Source organism: Amblyraja radiata, chromosome 17, assembly GCF_010909765.2.
Source record: "Amblyraja radiata isolate CabotCenter1 chromosome 17, sAmbRad1.1.pri, whole genome shotgun sequence".
Lineage (NCBI taxonomy): Eukaryota > Metazoa > Chordata > Chondrichthyes > Rajiformes > Rajidae > Amblyraja > Amblyraja radiata.
In genome coordinates this window covers 16932233-16950404 of record NC_045972.1, presented here as the reverse complement: position 1 = coordinate 16950404, position 18172 = coordinate 16932233, and the positions used below count along the sequence as shown (strand labels likewise).

General features: G+C 42.0%; 1 non-coding gene across 1 annotated transcript; it reads right to left on the bottom strand.

Moving 5' to 3' along the window:
* Positions 1-17755: 17755 nt before the first annotated feature.
* Positions 17756-17947, bottom strand: LOC116983008. Its single transcript, XR_004414589.1, has one exon. It is a non-coding gene; the product is annotated as a U2 spliceosomal RNA (small nuclear RNA).
* Positions 17948-18172: the final 225 nt, after the last annotated feature.

Genomic DNA, 18172 nt, shown 5'->3' with positions numbered 1-18172 from the left:
AACTATTAATATATTTTTTGTTTTGTAGCTGTATTAAAGGAAACAGAAAATAATTTGCAAAGTGCAACTTATATTCAACATGTGCATGGAAAAATTAATGTTCCTGTTTTCCCCACAATGGAATAAAACTTATTCAGGCTTTATCAGGCTTAAAAAAAAACTTGAAAGGGTCCATTTTAATAATTGTGTGTTCAACAGTTTATGTTTAAAACATATGAAAATAAAATAAACATTTTAGTCAAGATATAAAGTGTCCTAAACTAGAAATCATTTGCAGTGCTGTCGTGAAACCACACAGTGTTGCTGATTTCTATATATTTTACTTTAGTTTATTGTCACATGTACCAAGGTACTGTGAAAAGCTTTTGTTGCATGCTTACCAGTGAGCAGAAAGACACTACAGGATTACAATCGATCCATCCACAGTGTGCAGATACACGATAAAGGGAGTAATGTTTAGTGCAAGATTAAGTCCAGTAAAGTCTGATTAAAGATAGTCTCTGTGTCTCAATGATGTAGATAGTAGCTCAGGACCACTCTCTAGTCGTTGATGAAATGGTTCAGCTGCCTGATGACAGCAGGGAAGAAATTGTCTCTCAATCTGGAGGAGTGCATTTTCACACTTCTATACCTCTTGCTTGGTGGGGGAAAGGGGAAAAGAGAGTAACTGGAGTGAAACTCATCCTTAATTATGCTGGTGGCCTTGTTGAGGCAGCACAAGGTGTAAATGGAAGGAAAGTTGGCATTGAGCTATACTGCCCAGAAACAGGCCCATTGGCCCAACCCATGGATGCCGTCCCAGCTGCCTAACCAAACTAATCCTACTTGCCTGCATCTGGCCCATATCCTTCCAAACCTTTCCTGTCAACATACCTGCCTCATTGTCTTTTAAATGTCATGGTTGTGCCTGGCTCTTCCAGCTGCTGGCAGCTTGCTCCATATAAAATGAAATACAGTAAGTATATATACACTGAAAATATTGTATTACTGAAATGAGACTGCCGGCAATTCAATTTGAACCAACAATCACTTGGTCAGAGGAATGAGCACTTAGGCGGCTGCATATGTGGTTTGACCCCAAAAAATTGCTACAAAAGTTTTCTCTACAGTTTTTTGTAGTATCAGGTGTGCTTAATACAATACCAAAAGTTTACCACAGTCAGACCACTGGAAAGGTCAAATTTTCAAGATGGCGTCCAAGATGGCCGCCAAAACCTTAAAATACCCATTATTCTTTCATTATTCATCGTAAACAAATACTTTAGGTGCCTAACCCCATGTTTTGGGGGTCTAGGAATTCAATTAGCATATTTAAATTATAGTAAAGTGAGTACATAATTGTGAAATCCAAGATTGTGAACCAAAATGGCCGCCGAGCTATGAAAATTCCCATTACTACTTGCCATTCATCATAGACATGTAATTTTGGTGTCTAACCCCATGTTTTGGGGACCTAGGAATCCAATTAGCAGATTTAAAATATAGTGAAGTGATTACATTACAAAATGATTACAAATCCCATCTGAAAAATAACTTTGATCCGCATCAGATTTACAAATAGTCATTGTTATACTCTTCCTCCTGTAAGGGCTGATTATGTGGATTCTCACAATTCTCGTCTTGACATGGTCCACAAGCGGGCGTGCATGGTAGTCCTTATCTTCTGCAACTACACCGTCTTGTTCAGCAGGCAGTTGTGCAATTACAGTGGACCATCTGCAGGAGGCTTTCTGGGGCAGCACCTTTGTTGGTCATAACTGGCACAAACCGATTGCCCTCCAGTTACCATCCCCAATCCACCGCGTTCATATCACTCTCGTTGCCAATCCACACCATGATCTGGTAATACACTCTAAGGCAATGATATTTCGTCGAGGACTCGGTAGGAGGGAGACGTTCTGGGGTAACAAATGACTTGGCGTAAACAATTTGCTTGTTAAGAAGGTTGTAGCACAAAGAAGCGAGTGAATCGGTATTCTTTCCACCAAACATAACTGTCATCGCCTTGCTCCCAAGGTCCTCTATGACATTGTTTGTTTGATTTGGAAGCAGAAACGCATTGGCACAGGTCTGGATGGTCGATTCACCATTCGCAAGTTTCTGAAACGCTGACTTTTTGTCAACACTAAAAATGCGCGAAGTCGTATCACATCCTGTGAAAGCGTGAATAAACAGCATCTGAGATCACAAATCACTACCCAGGACTTGTTTCATCTCGATGATGTCGTACACCTTAGGAACTGTGGACTTGTCAGAACGAAAAAAGAGGCCCTTATTGTTCAGCGTCTCAGCATAGCGGAGAAGAAGAATGAGTAAGTCTGTATCCTCCCCTATCAAGGTCGTGGGCTGATGTTGTGATGCCTTGACAATGTCCACGTCTGCATCCCCTGATGCATTGATCACAGTGCAGCCCTGCTTCTGCACTTTCTCAGTTACAAGATCAATGTCCTTGTTTGTTACAAGGTCTGGAAAGGAAATCATCCTTTCTTCCCACAAACTCAGTTTTTGAATTGCAGTTGATGATTGGGTGGGTGTTTTCCCCATGTCGCTGATGCGTATTGTCTTTGATGGAAGGACCTTCGCTATAACCATCAAAAACTATGGTTGCTTTACAATAATGGCGTATGGTAAAGTCGGCGTACGAGTTTGCAATGTCACCATAACTGTCACCCCTTTTCCATGGCAAGCGATGAAGCAGGGAGCGACTGCCAAGGACATCATGTTCAGTTGATGGGATCGAATCAATTACAGTTTTGGTTGATTCCTTGCTTGAAAACTTAGCCACTGCATGTGCTAGTTGGGGCTTGTTGGCTTTACGAAAGATTTCTTTGGCTTCAAATAGGGATGTAGGGAATGGGCTTAGCTCATAGCTCATTACATCTTCCAGTGAAAGGTCTCCGGCTTTGGACACAAATAAAAATCGTTGGATCAGCAGATCAATGGTTCGGCCTTGGGCAACTTTGACTCGCAAATGTTGGACTCGTATGCAAGGGTTTTGCGCGGTCTTTCCATTTGAACGAGATCCCAAAAACTGGTTTTCCAACCATTTTTCAACCCATGCACATTCACATCCTCTTTGGGCGACTACACCAGTAATAATGTTTCTCAGAGATGGATCTGAAGAGAATGACGTGCAAGTGGAAAGTTTTCCTTGATCATTTCCAAGTCAGAGTGATCTCGTTTCATCCTTGCTTCTGTTGATTCCCGGTGTTGCTCGCTGGTCGTGCAGGTGAGATCATTGAATTCTTGCATGACGTTGTTGTACTCAGATGTGATGGGTGTGGACATGGTCCACAACGCACGCATTTCTTCGGTCATTCCACTTCCAAGAGTCGATCCTGTACTACTCTTCAAGGACCGCATCAATGTCTGCTCAATGAAAAGATCAGAGCTAAGGCCTGCCCAGAACCGGTTGCTCCTTTGGAAACCTTTGGAAACCTTTAGAGAATTTGACAGATATATCAGGATGTCTGTTCTCGAGTTGGCACATTTCTTGGATATAGAAATATGCAGACTTCAGATAGTTATAGTGCCTAGCGGCGGCAAATATAGGCAGGCAATCTGACACTGCATGCAAGTGCAGCATCCAAGATCCTGTGCGATCCGCTTTGATCTAATCTCAGGCAGTCTGCAGCATTCTCTGATAGTTTATCCACAGTTGACTGGCTTTTGACCTTGTGTTAAGTTCTGCCTTCTTTGTGTCAATCTTTTCTTTGATTTGGATTAACATGTCCGATGCTGCAGTACTCTCCAAAGTCGTTTCTTTCTCCACCAAGGATGAGTACGTTTCTCCCGCCTGGTCTACCAATGACTGTAACTGTGGGTCATCTTCCAGCAGATCCGACCCAACCAGGTGATTGAGACATCTGTCCACCAACATATGTCCACGGAAAGCTCTTTCCTGGGAGTGCATATATCTGAAGATCTTTCCTGGACCCAGCACACCGATGCAATTGTAAAGAAGGCACATCAGCGACTCTACTTCCTGAGAAGATTGCGGAGATTCGGCATGTCAAAGAGGATTCTCCTAAACATCTACAGGTGCACGGTAGAGAGCATTCTGACTGGTTGCATCGTGGCCTGGTTCGGCAACTTGAACATCCAGGAGCAAAAAAGACTACCAAAAGTTGTGACCACTGCCCAGTCCATCACCAGCTCTGACCTCCACACCGTCGAAGGGATCTATCGTAGTCGCTGCCTCAAAAAGGCAGCCAAAATCATCAAGGACCTGGCCACACACTTATCTCACCACTGCCATCAGGAAGAAGGTACAGGAGCCTGAAGACTGTAACGTCCAGGTTCAGGAACAGCTTCTTCCCCACAGCCATCAGGCTATTAAACACAATGAATAATCTATGAGCTCTGAACTGCAAATATAATTATTTGTTATTTGCACTATATTTGCTATTTATTGAACTTTTTCCTTTTTTTCTCCGTTATATACAATGTTTACATATTCACATATTCTGTTGTGCTGCAGCAAGTAAGAATTTCATTGTCCCGTCTGGGACATATGACAATAAATCACTCTTGATTCTCTTGACTCTTGATTTTCCAGTCATCATATGCTGGACGACATTTTCACCATAGACAACTTCCATAATGTTCCTGAATCCTGTGCCTTACATCAGTGTTCCTATTGCACAAAGTAGGTTCATGAATGTATGAAAACATCCAAGCATCAAGACAATGTTTTTAAAGTGACTACTCTGTGGTGCATCCATGATAATCTCTGCAGCTTTCCAATACAGGGACTGATCGAACATAATAATTGGCGGAGCATGGTGTTTGATAGCGAGATCGCAAATGAAATCCAGCGTGGACTGGATGCATGTCTTGTCCCCAGGGTACATGTCAATCATAGGCAAGAACACAATTGATGATTGGCCTGGATGTTCTAATCCTTGATGAATGATGTGCGTCATTCGCTGCCACCCAGGGGTTTCATGTTTGAAGTTTAGTGAGAGCTCCCACAGTGCATCAATTGTCCTAACACTGTTGACCAATGCTGGGAGTTGTTCGAGCACGATGGTTTGGTGATGTTTCGCGAAGCGATGTTTGATGATGGGAATTTTACTATGCACTAAAAAATCCAGGTTGGTAAAGTTTCTCCTTGGGATAACACGAGCCTTCTTTCACCCTGGGGTGATTCCCATTCCATGGAAAGCACCCCTGCCATCGATAGTAATGATATTGTGGTCAATTTGTGGTTATACTGTAGTTCCTATTACTTGATTTTCATGTGTCATGTTTGTTTGTATGGCAGACCTATACTTGCACTGGAAAATATTCCCTTTTATGCTAATATTGCACATAAAATAGATCTTCGACACCATCTTGAAAATTAGACCTTTCCAGCAGGCTGACTGTGGTAACGTATGTTATTAAGCACATCTGATACTACAAAAAAACGTTGAGAAACCTTTTGTAGCAATTTTATTCGGTTAAGGTGTTTTTTTGTCATATATGCAGCCGCCTAACTCTAAATGAGCCAGGCCTGATTGAAATGTACGCAAACAATTGTTTGCAAACAGCAAAGCATTGTTGCACCATTGTTCCACTTTTTGCTGGGTCTTGTAGGTTTACATCCCACTACAAAATTTCACAATCAGTTTTACTTAAATTGCAAGATGCAATTTGTATGATTTTTGTATTCACGCACATTATTCATATGGGTAAAACTAAAGCATTGTAGAAATGGCAAGTAGCCAGACTTGAACTAGCTGAAGATCATGCACAAATGATCCCCCACGAAGATACAGAGACACTGACAAAGAACTAAATGTAGCGTGACTAAGTAAAGGCTATAAAGGAATTCCAAACTGTGATTGATGGTCAATGTTCTGTTATGACGTAAATCCAAAGCATCTAACAGAGAGAAGACATAATGACTTAATCCCTATTTCATCCCATCCTTCCTCTACCCACATTCCCTTTTCTTCCCATTCATGTCTCTACAGCTCACAAAAGTGGCCTTTCAAATGAACATTCAAAATGAATTGATGACTGAACAGGTTACATGGATCATTTGGCACGGAAGTAGCATCGGCCTGAACTGTCCCCACTGATTTTGTGCTTCATTCTGTCTTTTGTGCTTCCTATTCTTCCCCATCTCACCCTCTCAGCACAACCATCTGCTCTTGACTTCCTTATCTACCCTCCCCGTTCATGCAGCCATACTATTTAGATAAGGGCCATACATTTCTTCTACTGTAAAACAAATTGATTTGTTGATGGGTATGCTGTCTTACTGGACTTTAGCTTTATTCTATCTGTAGTGGAAAGTTCCTGGCTGGGTCTGCCATATTAAAGTCTTTCAAAGTCAATGCCCTGCATAAATTGCCATAATGCGGCAACTGTGAATCTATCAATGGAGCAGATTGTCCAACCTCTTCGTCCTAAGCTTCGAAAGGTCACAGGCAATCGCACTGCAAGGCTCAATGATCTTCCTCGAGCTCCCATGGTCTCGTCCTCCTCTGTACTCCCAAAGGTCACTGGTCTGTCTACCCGCTGCATTGGGATTTCCAGCCTCCATTGACGTGCAAATTACTGAAAATTAAAAGAAAATAAAGATGGCTTTCCATAACATGTTCTTTCCATCTGCAAATTAACTGCAATTTCTTTGAAGTTCATCCAACAATTTAGTTTGGCCCTTATTCATAGTTTTTAAGTCTGCTGTTAGGCCACCCTATACTGGCCTTTCTTGATAGGCATAACCTAAAGTTTCTGATTAAGTCCCTCAAAATCTATATTGCACCATCTCCAGAATATTTATATTCCTATGGTCAGAATTGCAAGCATACCTAGAATTCTGGTCTAAGTAAGATTCAACTGCTGCTCAAGGTGGTAGAGGGTAATGATGTATTTCATGTTTTATTGTTTGTAAACCAACTTGTCTACCCATCACGTGTGCCTCTCCACAGACTTATTGCCGTCTTTTAAAAATAAATCAACTTAAGCAGTCATTACATCCCAGGATCAAAGTGAGGAGAGAAAATACATAGAAAATAGGTGCAGGAGTAGGCCATTCGGCCCTTCGAATACAGAAACACGTCTTTAATTTGGATTAGTGTTACTGAAGAATGGTAGTTGAGTTATTGTGATAATTATCTGTCAATCAATGAGGACTTCGTTCCCTCATTTCTTGATAGGAAAGGCATCGAAGGTTACACGGAGAAGGCAGGAGAATGGAGTTGAGAGGGAAAAAAGATCAGCCATGATTGAATGACAGAGCAGACTCAATGGGCTGAATGGCCTAATTCTACTCCTATGTCTTATGGTCTTATGTTTATGGCTCATTGTTCAAGACATTGAGAAGTAGTTTGTATAAATGCCATTTATATGTGATATAACTGATGTATTTTACATTTGCTTGCAAGTTGAACATGTAAGTCTACTTTCAATTGAAATGAAAAAAATATGATTGGATGGTAATTTACTATCACGGTAAATTAAAATCAGCTTAATGGTTCATGTTCATCGGTAAAGCACTTGCTATAAACAATAAAAAATCTGAAGCTTCACAAAGAATTAGCGCTGACTGTTAACTAGACAATAAGCAGTAATGGGATCAGTTCAGTAAGCTGGAAAATACATGCCTTGATATTACTTTACACCTCATTACATCCTTATACAATGTAGGCCAGTATTTCATCATCTATATAGTAGGCTAAAAAGAAACAAAGAAACAGTCAATAAAAGGGAACTATTATCTGGTGATGCTGATGCTGTTGGAGATTCCATTGACAGACAGCGTGAATCAAAAATACATTTTCAAAATATTCAATTTTCATTTTAATTGAAAGGAAGAATGAAATGAATTACTTAATGGGCAGTTGATTCACAATGCTGGTCTTTTGCTGAGGCAGCAATTTAAAAAAACTACTGAAACATCGTCATTACCAAAAAATAACATTTTCAAATTTGTGTAAAAGAACTGCAGATACTGGTTTACACTGAAGATAGATACAAAATGTTGGAGTAACAGTGGGGCAGGCAGCATCTGTGGAGAGATGGAATGTTTTGGGTCAAGACCCTACTTCAGATTGAGCATCGGGGAGAGGGAATTACAGAGATAAGGAAATGTCAGAGATCAATAGAGATGCAGATCAAGGAAAATGTAGAATAGACCATTGTTAAATAGGAGACAATGTAATCAGAGGGACAGTCAGACTGGTGGGAGAACTGGGAAGGGGGAGAAATGGAAAAAGAGGGAAAGCAAGGGTTACTTGAAGTTAGAGATGTCAATATTCAAACTGCTGGGGTGTAAGCTGCCCAAGCAAAATGTGAGGTGCTGGTCTTCTAATTTGTGCTGAGTCTCACTCTGACAATGGAGTAGGCCCAGGACCCAAATGGTCAGTGTGGGAGTTAAAGTGTTTAGCAACCGGGAGATCAGGTAGGTTGAGGCAAACTGAGGCTTTATACCTTCATATAACATTCACTGGGTTGTGTTATGGGTTTTTTCCAGTGCTCTTGCTGCTTGCCACATCACAAAGACAGTAGATTGGTCAATTAATTGGTCTGTCTAAATTGCCCTAGTAAGAGGTAGAATCTGGAGACTGTTGATGGAAATGGAGGAGGAATAGGTTATGGGGGAAATTGCTGGAGAATGAGATGTATGAAGTGGCACTCAGTGGACTGATTAGCCTTATTCTGTGTCATAAGGAAATAAGGGTACACTCATTTCAGTTTCCCATGGTTTGTTGGTGCTGTTGGACTTAGACATAGACGTATTTTGCAAGTAGGAAAGAAGTGTGACACATTGTTTGGATAATGTGGTTGACCAGTTGCAGTATATGCAGGCTGTCAGATCTGATTATGAGATGTGTATTAGTGCAAGCCCTGGCAAGAAGCTCTATCAAAGCCAGGCATAATTCCTGTTTGATCAAGAACAGTAATTTTCAAGCTGTTGCATCTCTCCACTCCAGCCCAAGATGCCAGTTAATACAATTTTCCAAAAATCTTATGATGAAATGCCAGAGGTCAACACTGAGCACTATAAGTAGCGTTGTTGATGGTCAGTGGGCTTCTTTCCAGTAAGAGTTTCCATTTTAGATTATCTACATCTGCAATATTTCACACAGTGTGGAAACTGTTTTCTAAATAAAGTTGGAACCGAGCGAAGAAGAAAAAAATCCAGACTCATGCTGTCTCAAATAGGCAGCCAGCATCATCTGGCCACTCTGTCGTTTCACTCCTTCCTTCAGGAAGAAGGTAAAGGCGCCTGAAAACTGTAATGTCCAGTTTCAGGATCTGCTTCGTCCCAACAACGATCAGGCCATGAACTCCGACTAACACAAACTATGAACTGCTTGGGTTGACAAAAATGCTGGAGAAACTCAGCGGGTGCGGCAGCATCTATGGAGCGAAGGAAATAGGCAACGTTTCAGGCCGAAACCTGCTTGGGTTGCATTTGGGACTTTGGGCTCTGTTTTGTTTTTGCACTATATTAGGTTTATTTATTTATTGTACTTTTTTTTGTTTATTTACTGTGTTTTCAAACCTGTTGTGCTGCTGCTGATTCAAGTAAGAATTCCATTGTTCCATCCCAGTACACATGACAATAAAACACTCTTGACATGGGCAAGTGAGTGAGATTAGCCACATTGTTCTTGAATGGTTTTCTATGTTGCAAGGAAATACAGAATTAGCAGTCAGCACACCAATGCCATCTCTTGTACATGTCACAGTACCAGGGAAACACAGGATCATGGTTTCATCCTAAACTGAACAGCAACTACTTTACTAAAGCATCCCTGAGAGGAATAGATTGAGTGGACGCACAGAGTCTCTTGCCCAGAGTAGGGGAATCAAGAACCAGAGGACATAGGTATAAGGTGAAGGGAGAAAGATTTAATAGGAACCTAAGGGATAACTTTTTCACACAAAAGGCGTGGGTGCATGGAATGAGGAGGTGGTTGAGACAGTTACTATTGCGGCATTTAAGAAACATTTAGGTGGGTACATGGATAGGACAGGTTTAGAGGGATATGGGCCAAATGGACCAGGTGAGACTAGTGGAGATGGGACATGTGGGCAAGTTATGCTGAAGCGCCTGTTTCCACGCTGTAAAACTTTATGATTTTTCGACTATAAAGCATCCCTTCAAATTCAAAACAATTCATGTTTGAATTTGTAATGTTTAATATATAGCACACCGAGATTTTAGTTACAGCATGGAAACAGACCGTTTGCCTCACCGAGTCTACGGTGACCAACGATCACCTGTACATTAGTTCTATTCTATACACCAAGAACAATTTACAGTAGCCAATTAATCTACAAACCTGTACGTCTTTGGGATGTGGGAGGAAACCAGAGCACCTGGAGAAAACCCACAAGGTCACAGGGAGAATGTACAAACTCCATGGAGACATCGTCTGTAGTCTAGATCGAACCTGGGTCTCTGGCGCTGTAAGGGAGAATATAAACCACTGCGCACTGTGCCACCACAAAACCACAATATGTATTTTCACTGTGCATTTTCTTCTCTGCATCAGAAGGCTGCATTCTATTGACCAGTGTCCCAGATCGCCTTACAATTAATTTGTTCAAGTGACCACAATCATGTACGAGCCGAGACAGAAAAAGGCAGAGTTTTTGCCAGTGAAAACACTCTGTGGATGGAATAGTGTGAATCTGATCCACTCCTGGGGACTTGCCAATATCAATTTAGGGGTGGCACATTGGCGCTGCAGTAGAGTTGCTGCCTTACAGCGCCAGAGACCTGGTTTGATCCTGACTATGGCTGCTTAGTACAGAGTTTGTACGTTCACCCCGTGACCCGCTTGGGTTTTCTCCGGGAGCTTCGGTTTCACCCCCACACTCCAAAGATGTACAGGTTTGTAGGCTAATTGGCTTGGTAAAATTGTAAAGAAATTGACCCTAGTATGTAGGATAGTGTCAGTGTACGGTGATCGCTGATCGGCACGTACTCGGTGGGCCGATGAGCCTATTTCCACACTGTATCTCTAAACTAAACTAAACACTGAACCTTATAACTGCCCTATTCAAATGAATGGTAACATGATCAAACTCTGCACCCTTAGACCTGTGGCAAAGAACTCATTTGTGGTGGACGTGGCAAAACGCAGTCTGGCAGCAAGTACGTGTTGAACTCATGAAGTTTGGTTCCATTGAAATCTGTAGGGTTAGAAATTAGTGTAAATGGAAACAGAATCACAGCCAATCCTGATTTTGTACCCAATGTTTATTGAATTAATTAATACTTTATTGTCACATTGAAATTATTTGCTTGCAAACCCAAGGTATGCAAATAGTCGCCACATAAATGCCACTCACAAATCTGAAAAGTATCTGTAAAGTATCTGCTACAAAGTATGTTCTTCCCCCCACCCCTCCTCCTCTGTTCTCCGATTCCCATAATTTGATATGCAATATAATAATTGATATGCAAGATAATAAAGATACAGCAAACTTGGTTAAAGATAGCTCAATAAATTGTAGTTGCTTTGGATTTGGTTATTTTCAATATTTTTCACAGTACAAATAATCTGGAACGGTGTGGCTGATATATTTGTACTTAATTCAAGTATATGGTTGTATTTGCTTTTATTTTGTGGGCAATGACGAATGATTTGCTGTATTCATTCTCCTGCTGTTGAGGCTTCAAGAGTTCTTTGCCAAAGCCATACAGCTGGTAGAGTTACATTCTCAGACCATTGCCACAATTCAGGTGGCCATCTCACCACAGGGATACTTGGACAAAATGTACAATGCGAGACCGAGGGCCAGACACGAAGTCCACCACAAGACCTCAAAGAATGCAGACATGTATTGGAATCTGAGACACATGGCTACAGCCTTTGCTTTTGAAAATATTAAGCACGGAGCCCCATTCATGAAATAATAGCAATAAGGGTGTCAAGGGTTATGGGGAGAAGGCTGGAGAATGAGGTTAGGAGGGAGAGTTAGATCAGCCATGATTTAATGGCGGAGTAGACTTGATGGGCCGAATGGCCTAATTCTGCTCCTATAACTTATGCCCTTATGACCTTGTGACCCCAAATCCCTGAAACTTTTTTAATCCTCTTTATATGTAAAATATTGTGGGATATGGTAGCATTGTGGTTAAAGATCTGAAATAATGATCTAGAAAACAAGCTCAAATCCTGCCATTAAATTCAAGATATTAAATCGGGAATAAAAAGTTAGTTTCAGTACTGATAATCATGTGACTAAAAATAACCATCAGGCTTACCAATGTCTTTCAGGGAAGGGGATCTGCCATCCCAACCTATTGTAGCAGTAGTTTGATTCATTCATAAAGACCATTAGGAGTGAATGCTGGGATTTGCAATGCTATCCGTTATCTAAGAATGAAGCAATATTGACATTATTATGCATACTTTGTATATTTGCAAGCATCGCATGGTAAACACTGACATTATCTTCATTACTTACTTTCCTTGAAAGTGGCGTTCCAGGTAGATAGGGTGGTCCAAAAGGCTTTTGCAACATAACCCTTCATCAATCAGAGTATTGAGTATAGAAGTTGCGAGGTCATGTTGAAGTTATATAAGATGTTGGTTAGGCCACATTTTGAGTGTTGTGTTCAGTTTTGGGCACCTTGTTAAAGGAAAGATGTTGTCAAGCTGGAAGGGGTGTGAAGAAGATTTACGAGGATTTACCAGGACTCAAAGGCCTGAGCTACAGGAAGAGGCTGAGCAGGCAAGGACTCTATTCTTTGGAGTGCAGGAGGATGAGGGGTGATCTTATAGAGGTGTACAAAATCATGAGAGAAATAGATCGGGTAAACGCACAGATTATTATTTTGCCCAGAGTCGGGGATTCAAGAGCCAGAGGAAATACTGTAGATTTAAGGTGGGGTGGGGGGGAGAAGATTTAATAGCTATCTGAGGGATAACTTTTTTACACAAAGGCTGGTGGGTGTATAGAATGAGCTGTTGTGATATTGCAAGGATAACTTTGTTATATCACAAGGACTACTTTGTTTGCCCACGTAGCAACATGTATGTGTGGGAATGACGTAATATGGGCAGGGCACTCTGGTTCCAGATGGCCGTGAAATAGACATCGACTTGATTCACTTCGGCAAACTCAAAAAGAGGAGCTGCAGACAGAAACTTGTCGTGACCCTATACTGCACATGGTCATGCAGTATATTCATTCCGGATGGTCGGCGACCATACAGGAGGTACCTGCTGACCTACGGCTCTACTGGCCTTTTTGAGACGAATTAGGCATATCAAATGGGGCCATGTTCAAAGGAAGGCAAGTAATCATTCCTGAGTCGATGAGACAGGATATCCTGCATCAACTTCATGTTGGTCACCGGGGCATCGAAAAGACAAGACTTCGAGCAAGACAAATGGTCTATTGGCCCAACATGAACCATCACATTGATCACCTTGTACGAAGGTGTAGTCAGTGCCAGAAGCACATGGCAGAGCAAACGAGGGAAACCCTCATACCACACGAGATACCAATCACAACTTTGACCAAAATACCAATGGATATCTTTGAACCAATCAAGATCTTACATCATTGAAACGCCAAATGGAAATAGATTAAGACGGAATCGAGTGCAATTGAGAGATGTTCCTCCACTGGAGAAACCAGGTTTTGGTCTGTACCGCGTCACTCCAGACAGCAACCGGACTGAGACCAAATATAAAGAGGGGGATCGACCGGCGCATAATGCTGATGGAGAATACGTGACATGTTCAGGATGTGTTAGTAAGAAACCTGCACGTTACTGTTGATAATCATTCCTATTGAAGAGTTTTGGTGTTTATAAAAAGCAAATGAGTTTTGTTTGTTAAGCATATTTCTTATTTTATGTAAGGGGGATGTTGTGATATTGCAAGGACTACATAGTTTGCCCGCGTAGCAACATGTACATATGGGAATGACGTAATATGGGCAGAGCACTCTGGTTCCAGATGGCCGTGAAATAAACAGAGCCTTGATTTATGCTCAGCTTCAAACCCATAAATACGTGTACTTGTGGTCATTCCAGATTCATAACAATGGTATTACAGATACCGGACCACGAAGTACAACAGGGGCAGGTACTATTGCTACGTTTAAGAAACATTAAGACAGGTACATGGATAGGACAGGTTTAGTGGGGTATACGTCAAACTCAGACTAGTGTACATAGGACATGTTGGTTGGCATGGGCATGTTGGGTCGAAAGCGATGTTTCCACGCTGAATTACTCTATGACTCCATATAAACAGCTACTCAAGTAAAATTTGAGACTGGTTCGGATATTGCAACAGCATTTGTATTTGGTTAATGCAGCTCAGCTTTATGTTTCCATTTGTTTTGCTCTGACAGGTTGCTCTAAGTGCAAGTAGATAACTAGGCAGTGGGTGAAGCAAGACACCATGAAGCTGAATAACGAGGGAAAACAATTCATTTTAATACATATGCACGATATTTTAAATACTCACTAGATCAGTCTGTAAATACAAAGTGACAAAGCGAGTCAATGGTTCGGGCCAATAACTTCAATCAATCAATCAGATTTATTCATCACATACACAATAAAGTGCAGTGAAATGAATTTGCCAGCAGCTGTAAAATCAAAAAAGAACAAACAATAAAAATTTAACACAAACATCCACCACAGCATTCTTCACTGTGGTGGAAGGCACAAAGTACAGTCAGTCCTCCACCATTGTTCCCCCGTGGTCAGGGCCATAAACCTCCACAGTCACCGCTGCGGGTGGCCAGATGTACAGGCCCTCTCGTCGGAACGGTAAGTCCTGAATCGGTGCTTCAGGCCGGCAGTCGAAGCTCTTCTCCGGGGATGCCTGGCGAGGGATCCCGCTCCGGTTATTAATTCCACACTGCGCCCGCGGCTAGAAGCTCCGCAGACTGCGGCTTCAGGATGTTATTTGCCGCGGGCCGGCGGTCGGAGCTCTTCTCATGCGAACCCTAGCGAGGGGTCCCAGGCTCCGGATGCCACGTCCGCGGCTAGAAGCTCTGCAGACCGCGGCTTCAGGCTGCAACAGTCCGCGGGCCAGCGATCGGAGCACTCCCTTCTGGCGACCTCGGCATAAGCTCACCCGCACCGCGATGAAAAGTCCACGCTACACCCGCTGCTGAAACTCCGGGCTCGACTCCGGGAAAGGCCGCACAAATCCATGGTGTTAGGCTGTGAGGGAGGCGTGGCCAGGATTGTGTGGGTCTTTGATGATACTGCCAGCCTTTTTGAGGCAGCGACTGCGATAAATCCCCTCGATGGAAGGATGGAGTGAAGCCAGCAGTCCTCATTTTTGAAAGGAAGGAAGCAAATATTTTGTTAAACTGGTGCATGAGATAAAAGGTGAAATGAAGCAACAGGCTAGGACAGCTCTGATAAAGGGCGAGATAATGCTGCTGTCATGAAACATTGAAAGTTGAACGTGGTGTTGAATGGCAATGTGCATGGATCTCAGGAAATGTGGTTTAAGGAGTTCTTGGAGTTATCCATAATAGTAAGATTAAACGAGAACTTACCAGTTTGAAGTTTGATCTGTATTTTATGAGGAGTTACGATGAGGGATTACGTGAAGAACCCGCTCAGTGCGCAGGCGCGGCATACTTCCAAGCAGCGGTGTGGAATCACAGATAGACACAGTTATTTGAAGTAAACATAGTAAAGATAAGGAGACATCAATTTATTAGTTTGATCCATATAATGAGGGTGGGAGCGGAGGGCACGTAATCCCTCATCGTAACTCCTCATAAAATACAGATCAAACTTCAAACTGGTAAGTTCTCGTTTAATCTTACTATTTTACTTCGGAGTCACGTGAGTGACTACGTGAAGACTTCAAAGCTCTGTGATTTCAAACCGTGTAACAGTTCATACTTCACTCGCTGCCGAAGTCATTCGAGGGAGGAAGTATGTTATCGTAATCAACCATGAATCTGTTTGTAAAGACAATAATGGTGTTATTAACAACAACAAGACCAATTGCTCCCCCGGGCTTAAATTATATATTTCTTGCAGATTCTTTTTCTGCAAACGATACAGGTTCTGTCAGTGGTTTGTTATAAAAGTTTGGAACGTATACTCCATAGACCACCCTGCAGTAGCCAGGATGTGGTCCATAGGCTCGTCCATCCTCTTAGTTACTGACGTGGAAGCTGTTCTGGTGGAATAAGATTTTATACACGTTAGTATTTACTCTAGCAACTCCCAGTACCTGCTTAAGCCACTAGAGATAGTTTAGCTCGTCACCCGACCATGAGGTTTCCTGTGGCTGACCCATAAGGCTTTTTCCTCTCCCTCGGTATTCCTTATTGTGTCGATCTCTAAGTGGGTCATGACACATAAAACGTGGTTCAGGTGGGTATGCCCGGAATTTCATGACTGGACCTGATGTTCCTGGTCTGTTCTGTTTGGCCAACCCTTGAATGGGCATGTGACACTATCTGGTGTTATAACCATGTTGTCCCATTGCAGTAGATGGGAGAGCTGGCTCTTTGTGTTGATGTAAGGCCACCAGCATGTCCATCTTCAGGGTAGGCTGTTCCAGGGTGAGTGACCTGGCTGGTGATCATCCCCTAAGGTATGTCAGGATTTCACTGACATCCCAATTTGGGTGTACCTATTTCTGGGGAATGGATTGATATACCTCTCTTGTATCTGATCACCAGTGAGCGGTACCCAAGTTGAGTAGGCTAACAGAACATGTCCTTCATTGTGGTGAAGACCTGCCAGGAGCTCCAGTACAGTTTTTTGTTATAGTTGAATGTGTAATTCCTGTTTTGGAAAACAGTGTACCATTTCTTGATGCTCCTCAGGTATGTTCCCTAGGATATGCGACGGAATACTGTCATCAGGTTGATAGTGCTGCTGATCGAAGCACAGCAATTGTCTTCCCAATTCTGCAATTCTTTTAATGACCATGTCGAGGATCACTGGGAACCATGCTTGTGGACTTGGTCCACTGTAATTTGCGTAGTACCCGACTGATGAAGCCGTAGTACCTATTGAAGAGGTAGAAGGAAAGGAAAACATAGAGATTAGGTTCCCCCCACCCCTCAATACGCGGGAATGTCTCCATTGCCGCTGCCTTGAGATTGGTTTCATGTGACGTAAGTTAGTACGTGGTGATTTAATTGGATATAAGGAATCGATATCTGGTGTCCATATTGCTTAGTGATTTCAGCAAATATTTTTGGTTTAAATGTATGTTTACAGTATTTAGCTCACCTGATAGGTGAGTTACTGATGGTCAAACATGTTTGACGACATACGGTTTCCAATTGTTAATAAATTGTCACCTAATATCGATGTTCTCCGCCCAAGTGGTTTGGTATATGCCACCACTGATGTTGTTATCTTATAAACGAACATGCAAATTTGGTGGATTACTGAGCAAATGCTTCACTAGAATTAAGTAAGTTAATATATAACATGTTTAAGTCAATTCATATTGGCATTAAGTATTACAAGCTCAGTAACACATCAGGACACATAAGATGTTACTCAAAACAGGTGGAAGTGTACAACCATAATCCTTCCTGCCGATAAATTCCATGATAACACTACAGATTAATCCATTTGCCCCCATAATACAGGTATGGAGATAGTTTTGAACACTAGTATCTCAGCTCATAGGAAAGGTACAAAGTTCAGTAGCTGGTAATGCTGCTATATCCCAATTACTTTGCCACGTAGTTGATTGGTGGTTAATGCACCATGACTGATAGTCTTAATGAATACCAGATAACAACGTTGTGGATGGTCAACGTAAATATCTGGATATATATTTTGTGCACCGTTCCCAGAGGCACTGCAATACTGGGTCGATGCGTGGAGTGGACGGAGCAAGCCCCTATTCCATCTCCCTGTTCCAAAATTCAATTTAATATATGGTCCCTAGATAAGGGACGTATCAGATTATTAAACTGATAAGAACAGATACTACACTTGATCTTAGCCAAAAGGCCGAGAAGCGATGCAGCTAAAGCTGTATCCAAGGATAGTTTGTCGTTAATATATAGACATGCCATGACGGAATGTTTCTAAGTGTCAGGGCTAGTTGATTCTGGATAACTTTGACTTAAATGCCGCAACGTTCATCATGGTTACTCCATCCAGGTAATTGCGGTATATCCGAAACTTATATGAGAAGGTACTGAATAGTGTGCATCTTCAAGGTCGATGTCTACCATAAAGTATCCT